Genomic DNA, 16,565 nt, shown 5'->3' with positions numbered 1-16,565 from the left:
AAACTTTCCTAAAATGTAGCCCAAAAATGATGAGGATGATGATGATGAGGAAGAAGAAGAGGAGGAGGAGGAGGATGTTGATGGTGAAATGATGATAACACAAAATGTACATTTTAGCTGAGTGGAGAGTCTTTTAAAACTTCAAATATTTATCCAAAGCTATGGCCAAAGTCCTTACTGCTTTTGTGGAACGAATTTCTGGGTACCAGGAAAAATATGAAATTTTATTTTAATTATGAGTATTATTAATTTTGCTTTTAAAAATTTGATAGACAAAATTTTAAAGCATGATGTTAAAGAGCAGATGAAGTGATTTGGCAGCATCATCAGACATCAGAGGGCTCCTCTGGTTGTTATTCTACACACTTATTACCAGGCTCTCACTTTTAACTAAGGTCAGTAGACCAACAAGATCTTTGGGAGGGGGAAACCACATTTTTCTCCAATACTTCATTCTTTTCCATTTTTTATTATCTTTATATTTTTGTTATGTCTGGAGCTAAGATTTATCATGGATGGTGTTGCACCCAATTTTAAAGCTTTCATTTTTCCTAATATTTTAAGGTAGCAAGTAACATTCTGCTTCTCACAACGTGTGAAATATCCACAAACAGTACTTGAAAACCTTGTGGCCTAAATGGAATCAAGTAACAAAAAATTAAATACAACCCATAAAGTTTATTTTGTTTAATGTTATAAATGCTAATATACAAAATAATTTGAAGATTAAAATTGATTTAATCCAATTTCTATCATTCTTCGTAGTATGATTATTTAAATTTTTAAAACATTAATTGCTCAAAAAGGACATAATATTCTTCCTGAACTAATGTAACACACTTTCTTAATATGAATCTATTTCCCTACTTAGTGAACTACTACAAAGGTCATAATAATTACTTTTTCATATACCATTAATGACATCTACAATCATTAATTTCTGCACATTTTATTCTCATAAATATATGTATATATTTATACCTCAACTGACTTACACAATTTGAGCATATGAAACCAAAAAAAGATTTTTTTTCACTCTAAGTTCCATCTAGAAATTCTTACCAGTGTTTAAAAGTGACTGTTCAGATGACAAAAATAAAACCAAATGAAAATGTTCTTTGCTTTGATGACATGGTTATGTTTAGATCTGAACCTAACCTGTGTGATCATGGGATTATTGACCATACACAGATTCCAGGATGAGAGAACTAGGCATTTGGCTGTTCAACCTTCCAGAGGTTTCAAGCTTCCAAAGCCAAATAGCAGTTTTTAGCCAAATACTGAGTCAAATCCAAATTTCAGTGTATGTACCAATCTTCTTCTTTGACTTCCTCTTTTCCTTCCTTCCTCTTTTATTACTATACTTTTTTCTTTCTCTTCCTTCTTTGTCTTTCTTCCTCCTCTTCTTTATTTTTCCTTCCTCTTCAGCAGAAATACTGGGAGGGAATAGTGGTCACTTTGAAGGGCTCTTACATCTTCTGAGATGTTGGTCCAAGAAGTGAGCATGTTCCCCCAAATACAACTGTACAACTACCTTAGCCAAACTCAGTATTGCATAATACCCACCCTCACAATTCATTCATTCGCTGCTCAAATGTCAATTCATTAGACGCCTTCCCTGATCATCCTAAATAAAAACAGCAACCCTTTGTGACTCTCCACCCCCCTGCCCTGCTTTGCTTTACCTCCTGGCATCTGAAATAGTCTATACCTATTTGTGTATTTTCTCTGTCTCCTCACTAGAATGTAAGCCCCGTGAAAGCAAGAACATTTGTTTGTTGCATATCCTCAGTACATAGAACAGTACCTAAGCAGCCAATAAAAAGCTGTTATTCTTGTTAAAACCGAGGGTGATTCAGCCTTAGCTAAATATTCCAGGCACAAAGCAGTAAGTGTAAGAGAATGTATTGCTGTCGTGCTGTGGATGTCGAATCTGTCCTCTGGGGAGAAAAACAGGCAGTAGTCAAACCCTAGAGGAATGGGGGAATCCCAGAAGTCAAGTGACAGGGGTTAAAGTGAGGTACCAAAACCAACCCCCCTGGTACCAGGGTGGTGGCAGTAGCAACCAGAGGGCCACAGTTGCATTTCACAAGAGCCTGGGAGCCCCTGCTGCTAGGACAGAAAATGTAGTCAGAAACCATCTGTCCAAAGGCAATTAGCTAAATAAAAGGTGAACATTCCAATCACTGGCTTGTCACATCTGGGTAATTTTGTACATCTATGTATATTTAAGCATTTTTGTCTATAAAATTAATTTTCATCCATTTGAATAAAAAATACATATAGATCTTTGTCAGGATTCTGTCCTCAAGTGTTTTTAAAATATACAATTCATTTTCAGTTAAGTTTGCCTGTTCTATAGTGTTTGTAATAAGAAAATGTCGGAAACAACCCAAGTGTCTAATAATAAGGAATTGAGTAAATGTCCCCTATAACCCCCAACCCCTAGCATATTTTACTCTGACCTATGAGTAACTGTTTTGTTACTATTTTTATCTGCCAAGGCCAGAAAGAGGCCCTTATGGCCAAGGTTTGTACTTTAAAAATAAGGTGATAGTAAATGTATTAGTTAGGGTTCTCTAGGGACACAGAATCAACAAGAGACATCTATAAATATAACATTTTATAAGGGCGTCTCATGCAACTGTGGGTATACACGAGTCCAAATGCCATAGGGCAGGCAGCAGACTGGCAACTCCAATGAAGATGTTCGATGAACTCCTCAGGCAACATCAATAATAATTTATAAATTCCCAGATTGGATGTTGAGCGGTATGTCAAACTTCAAACAGCTAAATTTAACTTTTAATTTCTACCCACACCACATTTTTGCCCTAAATTTGTTCCTTCCCTAACCTTTCTCATCCTGGTAATGAGATAAAATATCCCAGATTCATGAACCAAACACCTAAAGTATGAATCCTTGATTCCCCTCTGTGCCTCATCACCCCTTACCCTCAGCATCAGTAAACCCATTCACTTCTCTCTACCTCCACAGACTGCACTCTGGTCCAAGCCATCATTAGCTCTCATTCATTGCCCCAACAGCCTCCCAAGTAGTCTTCCTGCTTCCATTCCTGCATACTAACATGCCATTTTTCATGCAGCAGCCAGAGTGACCTTTCTCAAACACAAATAGAATCTGTCATCCCATGCTTAAACTCCTGTAATATTTGAATATTACACTTAGGATAAAATCCCAAATCACTCCATGACCAACAAGACCCCTCTGTACCTTCAGCCCCATTTGATATCATTCTCCTCATTTTCTATATTCCCACCAAACTGGCCTTCATTCATGCTAAACTCACTACCAACTGAGAACAGTTACATTTGTTCTTTCTCTGCTTGAAGTGCTTTGTCCCAAGACCTCCATATAGCTGGCACATTCAGTTCACGGAAGACCATTTCAGGAAGAAGACACACCCCCCGGACGCCCGATTTATATCAGCATTACCCCGATAACCTCCTTCAAATCTCCCTGTTTAATTTCTTCCCTGGCACTTTTTTAGGAAATCCTTTTTTTTTTTTTTTTTTTGATTACTTGTTTTTTGTTTGTCTCCTCCTCTCCCACCCCCAGCTACAATAGGAGCATGAATCCTGCCTGTTTTATTCTCCACTGTATCCTTAATTCTCTCAAGGTATCTTGCACATAGTAGATATTCAATAAATACTCATTAAATTTTAAAATAAATTTTCATATGTACATTTCCTATAAATACACATTCTTTAATATACTTTCTAATATATTCTTAATATACATTGCAAAGTAAAATTCTTTAACAAGTACATTTTGAAGTCTTTTCGATTCAGTAAAATAAGTAGTATTGCTCATTGCTTGCCCTCAAATTGTAATGTATCATTACATAAAATATTTTCTTTGATACTTGGTTGATAAAATATAAATTTGTTTTTGGGCCCCTAATTATTGCAGTTGCATTTTTAAAGTAGACTCATATCAAAATCAACTTATCATAGCAAATTATATCAATAAATTTATACGTGGTTTTTAAGCAACCCCTTCTAAAGTCCAACCTATTGTTCTTCAAAAGGGGTTTAAAATAGGCCAGATTATTGACCAGAGTGAGTCAAATTTTCACTCTGTATTTGATATGTTCATATTTACAGAAGCAATTGGGACTACTTGAAAGACAAAGGAAGTCAGATCCTTAAAGATAATTTTTTTTTTTTTTTTTTTTTACAATTTATCTCAACCAAGGATATTATTCAGAAGTTGAAAAATATTTTCCAGTCACTAGTCAATCAATGGAAAGAAGCCCTGTTACTTGGTCATGAGGCTAACATACTTGCTGTCTTAAGTCTAGAGGTACATTGTTGCCCTTATCACCAGATCTCTACAAATAGCATTACGTTGTATTTCTTTGACAGTACATTCCTTTCCAAATGCTTTCAAATTTATTTTCTCATCCTCATTTTCATAAACATAATGTAAGTCTAAGAGGGCATTTCTCTATACCGACGTTGCAGATGAGGAAATAAATTCACCAAGAGGTAGCAGTAGGGCAAGAGACCTTCCAATTCCCTGGGAAGATGCTGGTTAATCCTCTGACAAGAAATAGGAGGGAACTACCTGTAATCTAGAAACTCAGCTCTCTGTTGACAGTTTCTTTGGGTTAAAATAACTTTGTTTAACAAAGGAGATTCTGACCACACCTTCTAACCCTAAGATGGCATCTACGCTGCTTAAACTTTTTCTTACAGGCTATGGTACTTGCTGTAGTCACAATTCCTTTTTGCAAACTCAGTTACTAGATCTGTGATGAAGCCTTGAAAATAAAGAACCTGCTAAGTTGGAAACATAAGTTGGTCAGTGTAATTGCCAAAAAGATTAATTGGCAGTATTATGCCCCACACATTGACATGTGTAGCCTCTTGCCTGTTGTGTAATAGTATGAGAATCTGAGAAATAGAGATTTCAATGGCTGCATTGAGTCCATGTGACAAAGGTATGTGGAAAACCCAAGACATTCCCTGACACTGGGAAACACTATGAGAGCAATGAGGTTTACTTGGAGGTTACAGCTTTCCCCTTCTGATTGTATGCCCCATAGACTATTTTCCATGTCACTCAAATATCCATTACCTTCATATTATTCTGCTCTCACACTAATCTCAGTAAAAGATCTGTAATTCACTCCCATTAAGGATGACTAAAAACAGCTGAAATGTCACTTCTCCTGTGGGGAGTACATTTCAACATCTCATTTAGGTGATTGGTACGCTAATACTTGATTATGGGGGAAGCTGGGACATCAACTTCAGGCTAGTGTGGGAAGGAACAAAGCCCAAAATCATGAAGGACACAGACTGATGTAGCTTCCCTGATCATTTCAGGGCTAGCTCCATAGAATGGTGTCCAATGGTCCAAATTCCATGTCCAACTTGACTCAACCCATGGTTGATATCCAAGATGAGGACAAGCTGGTGAGCTTCTGGGTGTGGCATCAGTAAAATCTTGCAGACAGTTCTGGAAGAGCACCATGATTCTAGATGAACCAATTTGAGTAAGACTCCAGCAAGAAGCAGACGGAATGAAGAGTTCCAGCTCCTGAATGGGGATCTGCTAGAGACACACGGAATACTAGGATCCCAATCAAATAGACTGAGGAACAGAATATAGCTCCAGTTCTGACTTAAAAAAGCAAACAGTGTAAAAGTATAGTCACAAGAATGTGTTAGTCCAGAGTCCTCCAAGAAGTAGGTGCCAAAAGGACTAAACATGCAAGGATTTATTAGGAGAGGGATGACAAAGACTGGGAACGCTATCAAAGAGGAAGGCAAGCCCAATGCCAAGTAAAGGAGAGAGAGGAGAATGGTTGCATGGAAGCAGCCTAGACGTCCCAGCAGCCTAAGAAAGCTTTGACAAGGCCATAAGGGTTATCAGGCCAAAAGAACACTATACAGGTTAAACATGAAGAAAAAAGTACACCCCATCTTATATTGCTCATATTATCAAATGCAAAGAGCAAAGAGAGAGTTCTGAAAGCAGCAAGAGAAAAGCAACATGTTACATACAAGGGAGTTCCAATTAGATTGAGTGCAGATTTCTCATCAGAAATCACGGATGCAAGAAGTGGGTTGAAATAGATAAAGTGCTGAAAGAAAACAACCGACAGCCAAGAATTTTACATCTGGCAAGATTTTCTTTCAAAAATGAGGTATGTAATTTAATAAGTCAAACCTTTGATCTTGGGACTTTGCCTTATGAAACTTATTCCTCCAAAGGAGAAGCTAAGCCTACTTATAATTGTGCCTAAGAGTCACCCCCAGAGAACCTATTTTGTTGCTCAGATGTGGCCTCTCTCTAGCTCAGCCAACTCTGCAAATAAACTCACTACACTCCCGCCTACATGGGACTTGACTCCCAGGGGTATAAGTCTCCCTGGCAATGTAGGACATGACTTCTAGGCATGAGTCTGGCCCTGGCTTCATGGGATTGAGAAAGCCTTTGACCAAAATGGAGAAAAGAAATGAAACAAATTAAAGTTTCAGTGGCTTAGAGATTTCAAACGGAGTTGAGATGTCATTCTGGAGGTTATTCTTATGCATTATAGAGATATTCCTTTTTAGTTTCTAGTGTATTAAAATAGCTAGAAGGAAATATCTGAATCTGTTGGACTGTAATCCACTAAACTTGATTATTGATGATGATTGTATAACTATATAGCTTTTATCATATGACCATGTGATTTTGAAAACCTTGTGACTGACACTCCCTTTACTTAGTGTATGGGCAGATGAGTAGTAAAATAAAGACAAAAAATGTATTAATAACAAGGGGAGAGAAGGGGTAAAGGATTATTGTTTGGGATGTTATTTTTATTTTTATTTTTTTCTTTATTTTGGAGTAATGAAAATGTTCTAAAATTAATTGTGGTGATGAATGCACAATATAATGATACTGTGAGCCATTGATTGTATACTTTGGATGAATTATATGGTATGTGAATGTATCTCAATAAAATTGCATTTAATGAGGGAGAGATTTAGACATTCTCAGATAAACCAAAGCTGAGAGAGTTCATCACCACTAGATATGCTCTACAAGGAATGTTAGAAGGAGTTCTTCAGACTGAAAGGAAAAGACTGAGATAGTGGTTCAAAATGGCTTAAAGAAATAAAGACTGATAGTAAAGGTAACCATTTGGGTAATTGTAAATACCTGCATTATTGTAATATACTGTTTGGTATGTAACTCCACTTCTTCCTACAATTGCTAAAATGCAGATGGTTAAAAAGTAATGATAAATCTATGTTTTTGGACATACAACGTACAAAGATATAAATGGTAAAAAGTACAAAAAAATGATGGGGTGACAGAGGGTTATAGAAAACATATATGTGCAGGCTATGGAAGTTAAGTTGGTATCAAACCAAATATGATTTTTATATATTTAGGATGTTAAATTTTAACCCCATGGTAACCACACATACTACACAAAAGATGAACAATATATCCACATAGAAATGAGAAGACACTCAAATACAACACAGAAAAGCAAATAAATGTAAAAGTAGACATTAATGAAAGTGAGAGACAAAACAGGTATAAGACTTACAAAGGCTAAATGGTAAAATGGCAAAGAAAGCCTCGTATTATCAGTAGTGACTTTAAATGTAAATGGATTAACCTCTCCAGTCAAAAGAGATTGGCAGATTGGATAAAAAAGCATGACCATACTATGGGCTGTCTGTAAGAGACTCACTTTAAATTCAAAGATGCAAGTAGGTTGAGGGTGAAAGGATGGAAAAAGATATACCTTGAAAGTAGCAACCAAAAGAGAGCAGGGGTAGCTATACTAATATCAAAAAAAAAAAAAAATAGACTTTAAATCAAAAATGGTTTTGAAGGACAAAGATGGTCATTATAAACTGATAAAGGGGACAATTCAACAGGAACATGTAACAATTATAAAGATCTGTGCACCTAACAGCAGAGTCTCCAAATATATGAAGCAAATACTGACAGATTTGAAGGCTGAAATTGACAATTCTACATTAATAGTAGGAAACTTTAATACACCACTCTCAATAATGGATAGAATATCTAGTCAGAAGATCAATAAGGAAGTACAAGACTTGACTGATACTCTAAACCAAGTAGACTTAATAGACAAATATAGAATACTTCACCCCCAAAAAACAGAATATACAGTCCTCTCAAGTACACATGGATCATTTTCTAGAATGGACCATATGTTGGGTCAAAAAACAACTCTCAATAAATTCAAAAATATTGAGAACATACTGTGTTTATTATTCTCTGACCACAATGGAATGAAGCTAGAAATCAATAATGAAAGGAGAAGTAGAAAATTCACAAATATGTGGAAATTAAACAATGTACTCTTAAACAACCAATGGGATAAACAGGAAATCAGAAGCAAAATTAGGAAATATCTTTAGGTGAATGAAAATGAAAAGATAACATGCCAAAACTTATGGAATACAGCAAAGGCAGTACTGAGAGGGAAATTTATAGCTCTATGCTTACATTATAAAAGAAGAAAGAATTCAAATCAGAGGCCTAATCTCAAAACTGGAAGACCTAGGAAAAGAATATGAAACTAAACCCAAAGTGAGCAGAAGGAAGGAAATAACAAAGAGTAGAGTGGAGAAAACTGACATAGAGAAGAAACAAACAAACAAACAAACAAAAAAGAATCAACAGCAACAAAAGATGGTTCTTTGAAAAATCAATATAATTGATAAACCTTTATCTAAACTGACAAAAATTAAAAAGAGAGAGGATGCAAATAAAGAAAATCAGAAATGAAAAGGGGGACATTACTATCAACCCCATTGAAATAAAAAGGACTATAAGGACATACCATAAGCAACTGTACTAAATAAACCAGATAACTTGATGAAATGGCCAAATTATTAGAAACACACAACCTATGTACATTGACTCAAGAAGAAATAGAATCTCTCAACATACCAATTACTAGTAAAGAGACTGCATCACATAATGAAAAACCCCACAACGAAGAAAAACTCAGGATAAGATGGCTTCACAAGAATGCTTAATTCCACTTCTGCTCAAACTCTTCCAAAAAATTGTAGAGGAGGAAAAAAAAAAACACAACTGCCATTGTACTTAATGGTAAAAGACTGAAATTTTACCTTCTAAAATCAGGAACAAGGCAAGGATACCTACTGTACCACTGTTATTCAACACTGTATGGGAAGTTCTAGCCAGAGCAATTAAGCAAGAAAGAAGAAATAAAAGGCATCTACATTGGAAAGAAAGAAGTAAAACCTTCCCTACTTACAGATCATATGATCCTATATTTTTAAAAATCCTGAAAAGTCCACAAAGAAGCTCCTAGAGCTAAATAAATGGTTTCAGCAAAGTGGTGGGGTTTAGCATCAACACCCAAAAGTCAGTAGTGTTTCTATATAGAAGCAATGAGCAATCAGAAGTAGAAATCAAGAAAAAGTTTCATTCACAATGGCAACTAAAAGGATCAAATATTTAGAAATAAATCTAACCAACGACATAAAGGGTTTGTACAGAGAACACTACAAAATATTGTTAAAGAAATCAAAGAAGACCTAAATAAATGAAAGTAGATTCCATGTTCTTGGAAGATTGAAACTGGAAGACTAAATATTGTTAAGATGTCAATACTACCCAAAGTAATTTATAGAGTCAATGCAATACCTAAAAGTTCCAACAACCTTCTTTGCAGGAATGGAAAAACCAATCATCAAATTTATATGGCCCTGAACAGCTAAAGCCATCTTTAAAAGAAGAATGAAGTTGAAGGACTCACACTTCCCAATCTTAAAACTTACTACAAAACCACTGTAATCAAGACAGCATGGTGCTGGCACAAGGACAGACACATAGATCAATGGAATTGAATTAAGAGTTCAAAAATCAATGCTCACATTTATGGCCAACTGATTTTTTAAATTCAGTTTTATTGAGATATATTCATATATCATACAATCATCCATGGTGTACAATCAACTGTTCCAAGTACCATCATATAGTTGTGCATTCATCACCCCAACCTATTTTTTTAACATTTTCCTTGTGCCAGAAAAATAAAAAATAAGAATAAAAAATAAAAGTAGAAAAGATCACCCAAATCACCCCCCCACACACACACACACACACACACACAAACCCTATTTAGTTTTTGTCCCAATTTTTCTACTCATCCATCCATACACTGGTTAAAGGGAGCGTGATCCACAAGACTTTCACCATCACACTGTCACCCCTTGTAAGTACATTGTCATACAATCATCTTCAAGAGTCAAGGCTACTGGGTTGCAGTTTGATAGTTTCAGGTATTTAATTCTAGCTATTACAATACATTAAAATCTAAAAAGGGTTATCTATATAGTGTGTAAGAATGTCCACCAGAGTGACCTCTCAACTCCATTCAGAATCTCTCAGCCACTGAAACTTTATTTTGTTTCATTTCACATCCCCCTTTTGGTCAAGAATGGCTAACTGATTTTTGACAAGGTGGCAAAGATCATTCAATTGAGGGATAACAGTGTCTTCAACAAATGGTGCTGGGAAAACTCAATCTTCATTTGCAAAAAAATATGGAGGACCCCTACCTCACAACATATACAATAGCAACACAAAATGGATCAAAGACCTAAATATAAGAGCCAGAACTATTAAACTCCTAGAAGAAAATGTAGGGAAGCATCTTCAGGACCTTCTGTTAGGCAATAGTTTCTTAGACTTTACACCCAAAGCACAAGCAACAAAAGAAAAAAATAGATAAATGGGACCTCATTAAAATTAAAAATTTCTGTGCCTTAAAGAGCTTTATCATTAAAGTAAAATGACAACCTACACAATGGAAGAAAATATTTGGAAACCACATATCAAATAAAAGTTTAATATCCAAAATATATAAATAAATCCTTCAACTTAGCAAAAAAAGACAACTCAATTTAAAAATGGACAGAAGACTTGAACAGACCTCTCTCCAAAGAAGATCTACAAATGATCAGAAAGCACATGAAAAGATACTCAATATCTTTAGCCATCAGGAAAATGCAAATCAAACCCACAATGAGATACCACTGAACACCCATTAGCATGCTACTATTTAAAAAATGGAAAATAAGAAGTGTTGGAAAGGATGCACAGAAATAGGAACACTCATTATTTGCTGATGGCAATTTCTCAGAAAGTTAAGTATAGAACTACCATATGACCCAGCAATCTCACTACTAGGTAAATACCAAAAAGAATTGAAAGTATGTACTCAAGCAGATATTTTCACACCATTGTTCATATCAGCATTATTCACAATTGCTAAAAGATGGAAACAACCCAAGTGTCTATCAGCTAATGAATGGATAAGTAAAATGTGGTATATGCATACAATGGAATATTATTCAGCCATAAAAAGAATGAAGTCCTGATAGATGCAACAACATGGATGAACCTTTAAGACATCAAATTGAGTGAAATAAGCCAGAAACAAAAGGACTCATAGAGTCAGAATTTAGAATGTAGGTTACCAGGAGAAGGGGTAGGGAATAGGAAATGGGGATCTAAGTCTTAAAATGTACAGGATTCCTATTTGGAATGATGGAAAGGTTTTGGTAATGGATGGTAGTGTTAGTAGCAAATGTTGTGAGTGCAATTAACAGCACTGAAATATATCTCTATATGATTAAAAGGGGAAGTGTTATATTGTATATATGGTAACAGAAAATAATTTTTTTAAAAATCCATGGAACTACACTACATAAACAATGAAACCTTAGTTAAACCATGGACTTTAATAGAACAATTATAAATATGTGCTATCATCATTTGTAATAATTGTTCCACATCAATTCATGGTGAGCTATTTGGGAATCCTGTATATTACACATGATTGTTCTGTAAATCCACAATTTCTCTAGTAAAGAAAAAAATTCACTATTCACTTGCATCCTCTTCAACAATACCGATACTTCCCTACATTTCAGGTTGTTTCCCCCGTAAAGGTGATGTAATGTGATTATTTTGTAGCCTGTTGATCCCCTTTAGACAGCCCTCAGTACCAGAGTTTTCAGCTCCAAAGCAATTACTATGTTCTCCTGTTTGAAAGGTTCAATTAAAGTGATAATAGTAAGTAGAAAATGGAATCTCTGCTTTCTACAGTTATCGCATACCTATTATTTTCCAGAATCCATTATAGATCCTGGAGATTCAACAGGGAATTAGAAAATGTCCCTACTCTAATGAATGTTTTATTCTACTGGGGGGAAACAGTCAATAAAAAATACACAAATTAATAAAGAAGAAAATAACATGTCAAAGAATGATTTAAAATATAGGATAAGGGCCTGAAAAGTCATCTACTCCAGTCCTCTAACTTCAGGCTAACTTCAGACCAAGGTGATCTAGGAAATACTCAAGATCAATAGTTAGTAGACCCCTTTGATTTCAAGATGTACCTTTTTTTTTAAGTTACCTCAATTATATTACTTATGGCTCACCAGCTCAAAATCTGAAGTATTTCTAGTCAATTTATCAGTAATCTGAAGTTTCATAATTCTGTAGTCTGTAGAGGTTAATTCCAGGCAGAATTTCAGCTACAACTCCACCATTTTCTCCCAAAAGGATCCCAGTCCAGCTCAGTTGAATGCTCCATTTTTGCATCTTCACTGCTTGTTCCCAAACCAGGTTTTCCTTTTACCTATTCATTCTTTTTATTTTCTTTTTCTTTCTTTCTCTTTCCTTCTTTCTTTTTCTCTCATTCTCTCTTTCTCTCCCTCTCCGTCTTCCTCCCTCTCATCTTCATCACATCAGACTCAAAATTTCAGCCTTTTTGATATTTCCCCTTCCCTAAACCGCCATTTGTGATCTATGGATTGGTCTTAAAAAGTCTTCCTCCTCTGTGCCTTTTCCTCCTCTACCCACACCTTTTAATTTCCACTGCCAATAAGCTATTTCTAGATGTTACTTCCTAGAGTACTGAAACAGGCCTGTAACTGGCCTGCTAGTCTTCAGTTTCCTTGTCACTGTCCATCCTATACATCATTGGCCAGATGAATCTTCCTCAAGTGAGCCTCTAAATACATTACCTCTGCTCCAATCCTCCAACGCCTCTTCTTTTCCTGCCTCAAGTCACATTCCAGGTGCTTTCCAGCATGGATCAACCTACTTTTCCAGTCCTGTAACTGTATCTCAGACAAATTGTGTGACTTCATTTGCTCCCTGAATAAACCTGTCTTCAAGTCTATATTCATGGTACTCTCCCTGCCTAGAATCCAGCCATCCTTCAAAAATAAATTCTTTCTTCCTGCATCAGACTTTGTACTTGTTCCCATGGAGAATGCTGAAATTCGACCCTGGTAATTAGTCTAATGGCAAGTATAAACTGAGGTATATCTTAAGAAGAATAGGCATCCTTTTGCAAAGCTGTTGCCCCCAGGTGAGGTTCCTACAGGATCTTTAAGCACAGTCAAGCATGAGGGTGGTCTGCTTCCACTGGCAAGAGACTCAGAGTGACTCAAAGGTTTAAGATTCTCAGTTTCTTCTGAGTCCACCCATATATCTCCATTCCAGATCTCAGTGTTCCATTCTTTCTCAATTAATGCCTGGCTTTCACATAAGACACTTTACTGAGGCAAAGAATTCAGCTTGTGTTGTAATTCTGAAATGTGTAAAATTAAAATTTGTTTCTCATATTCAGCAAGGTTGGACCTGAAGCCACAAGAAATAAGATTCTTTCAGGTCCACTGTAAAATGGATGCTCTCTGGTTCTCTGACCATAATGTGAGCTGAGAATTTAAAGACCAGAATTTGTTATTTTTCTTTCTTAAGTGCTTTAGTGCACTCAGAAGTAACTATTCACCTATTGAGTTTGTAGTCATTATTGTTGACATACAGGTAAATGCAGCAGCCCCTTGTTCTCCAAAGGCACTTGCTTCAATAATGTGGTGGTTTGAAGCATATGCACCCCAGAAAAGCATATTCTTAAATTTTATCCATTCCTGTGGGTGTGAACCCATTGTAAGTAGGGCCTTTTGATGAGGTTACTTCAGTTAAGAAGGTGGGACCTACCTCAATCAGGATGGGTCTTAATCCTATTACTAGTGTCCTTTGTAAGTGGAGTGAAATTCAGATAGAGAGAGAAAGACACAGGAAGCAAGAGGCTGGACATCAACAGAACCCAGAGAGAAGGGAGCGACGAGACAACATTGCCATGTGCCTTGGTATGTGATAGAGTAGCCAAGGATTGCCAGCAGTCAGCCAACCCCAGAATGCCACAGCCTTTGGGGAAGAAGCATCACTCTGATGATGCCTTGGTTTAGACTTTCTTTTAGCCTCAAAACCATAAGCTAATATGCTTCCATTGTTTAAGCCAACCTTTTTCATGGTATTTGCTTGAGCAGCCTAGGAAACTAAAATAAATAGGTACTTTACAATCAACCAAAGGCGATAGTATTGTTAATCGTGATGTCACTGTTTGCTATGGATTACTAGCACCTCAGTTCATAATTGTCAAGGCATGCAGCCCTACATTCAAGTCTAAGAACATGACCAAACCAATCTCCAAATCTCATCCTAGAGTGTCCATTTCCTGGGACCATATCTGACACCAACTTTGTATCATAGGGTCCAGTCAGGAACAGAGGTCACACCAGTTATTTTAGCTTAGCAAATATTTGAAGAGTTAGCAAGGTATCAGAGGACTTAAAAGGCAAAAAGAAAACATGGAGGTATCCCAGGGTGTAGGGCTGGTAACTGTGGAAGGAGTTACCACCCCTACACCTGAAGAGACAAAAGAAAGAGGTTGAGATTATTAACGCTTAGAAGCTTAGAGGGAACTTACAGAGCTGGGACCAAATCTCTGAGGATAGTGCTGATTGGCTAGTGCTTATATCTCTGAGGTGGCATGAAGAAACTGGTTCTAGGGGTGTTGGAATAACTATAAACTGGAACCAGGTGCAGCCCCAGTGTGGCTGTCCCAGTAAAGAAATTTTGCTGAAGTGATGCTCACAGTAATATGAAACAAATAGGAAGGAGCAAGCCCCTTCTACCTTCTCCAGGCTTCTAGACTCCCCCAGATGAGGAGCTGGCTGACAAAGGAGTGAAGCTTGCAGAAACACAGCCCTAGAATCCTAAAACAGAGTATAGAACAGGTTTGAAGTTGAGAGAAAATAACTTAATAATCAATCAAAAGTTATCCTTTAAACCAATCTCAAATGCCATCTCCTCCATAAAGGCTTTCTTAATTTGTCCCTATATAGATATGACCTTTGTCTGAATCAACATGGTAATTTGGTTCCCTTTTGGTGCCACTTATATTTTGCCCTGTATTAGAGTTATGCTCATACTTGTCTTAACCTTTCCCCTTCCCACTCCCACCTTCCTCCATACATGGAAGCATGCATGTTAGAAGATCAGTGAGTGCTGGAACAATGCCTCATTATCTCCATGTGCCTTTTATTTCTCAATAACCAGCTGGTGAATTTGCTTGCTGATGAATCCCCAGTACCTAGAAATGGACCTGAAAATAGAAGGCACCCAATAAGTATTTTTTAATGATTGACTAATGTGATGGTTAGGTTCATGTGTCAGCTTGGCCAGGTGATAGTACCCAGCTGTCTGGTCAAGCAAACACTGACCTAACAATTTCTGTGAGGATGTTTGAGGCTGGTTAATAAACCAACAGGCTGGTTTATTAAATCACCAGTCAATTGACTGCAGCTGTGACTGATGACTCACCAAAGGGCATGCCTTTCACAATGAAAGAATGCAATTGGCTGGATTTAATCCAATTAATCAGTTGAAGACTTATAAGCAAGACAGAGGACCTTCACTTCTTCAGCTGCCCAGTGAAGCATTTCCTGAGGAGTTCGTCGAAGTTGCCAGTTCGTTTCCTGAGGAGTTCATTGGACATCTTCCTTGGAGTTGACAGCTTGCTGACTGCTCTACAGAATTTGGACTTGTGCATACCCACAGTTGTGTGAGTCACTTTTACAATTTGATAGTCAGAGACACCTCTCATTGATTCTGTTTCTCTAGAGAACCCTAACTAATATAACTTGGTACCGGGAGTGGTTCTTGAGAAACAGAATCTTAAAATGGGCTTTTACAATTTGTTTTCTACTCTGATTAGATTCAGAGGCACTAATGACTCTATTTCCAATAATCAAGAGGGCACTGACAGTCCATGGCATGACTTGGCAAAGGAAATACACAAAATAGGACTATTTGATCTCCTAGTCATACTCTAGTACGAAGCAAGGCTCTGGGTGACAGTGTTTTTGAAACCTTCACAGAGTTTTGCAGTATTAAGAGGTATAATGATGTTGGCTGGCTGCTCTTAGATACTTTGGATAAAGTTGTAAGAGAAAGGGATGAGCTAAAGGCTTCAAATTCAAAACTTAAATGCCATATGACAGATGTAAAAGTTTCTATGTGTGCCCTGAAAGAAAATCTTATTTCCTGTGCCTGCAGATTGGAATTTTCTGAAAACCAGATGCAGACTCTCATTGCATAAGTAGCAGATTTATAATGTAAACTAAAATCTCAACCTCTCAGAGTGTCTGCTGTT

General features: G+C 36.7%; 1 protein-coding gene across 1 annotated transcript in view; it reads left to right on the top strand.

The window, feature by feature from the left end:
* The first annotated feature begins 15,915 nt into the window (after positions 1-15,915).
* Positions 15,916-16,565, top strand: part of LOC119526358 (putative dimethylaniline monooxygenase [N-oxide-forming] 6) — a 39,254-nt gene continuing 38,604 nt past the window's right edge. The window contains exon 1 of the mRNA XM_037825369.1: positions 15,916-15,974. The gene's annotated coding sequence lies outside the window, so the exon portion shown is untranslated. The remainder of the gene's footprint in view (positions 15,975-16,565) is intronic.

The sequence above is a fragment of the Choloepus didactylus genome, chromosome 2 (genome assembly GCF_015220235.1).
Source record: "Choloepus didactylus isolate mChoDid1 chromosome 2, mChoDid1.pri, whole genome shotgun sequence".
In the NCBI taxonomy this organism is placed as follows: domain Eukaryota; kingdom Metazoa; phylum Chordata; class Mammalia; order Pilosa; family Megalonychidae; genus Choloepus; species Choloepus didactylus.
This window is presented reverse-complemented; position numbering and strand designations above follow the sequence as displayed.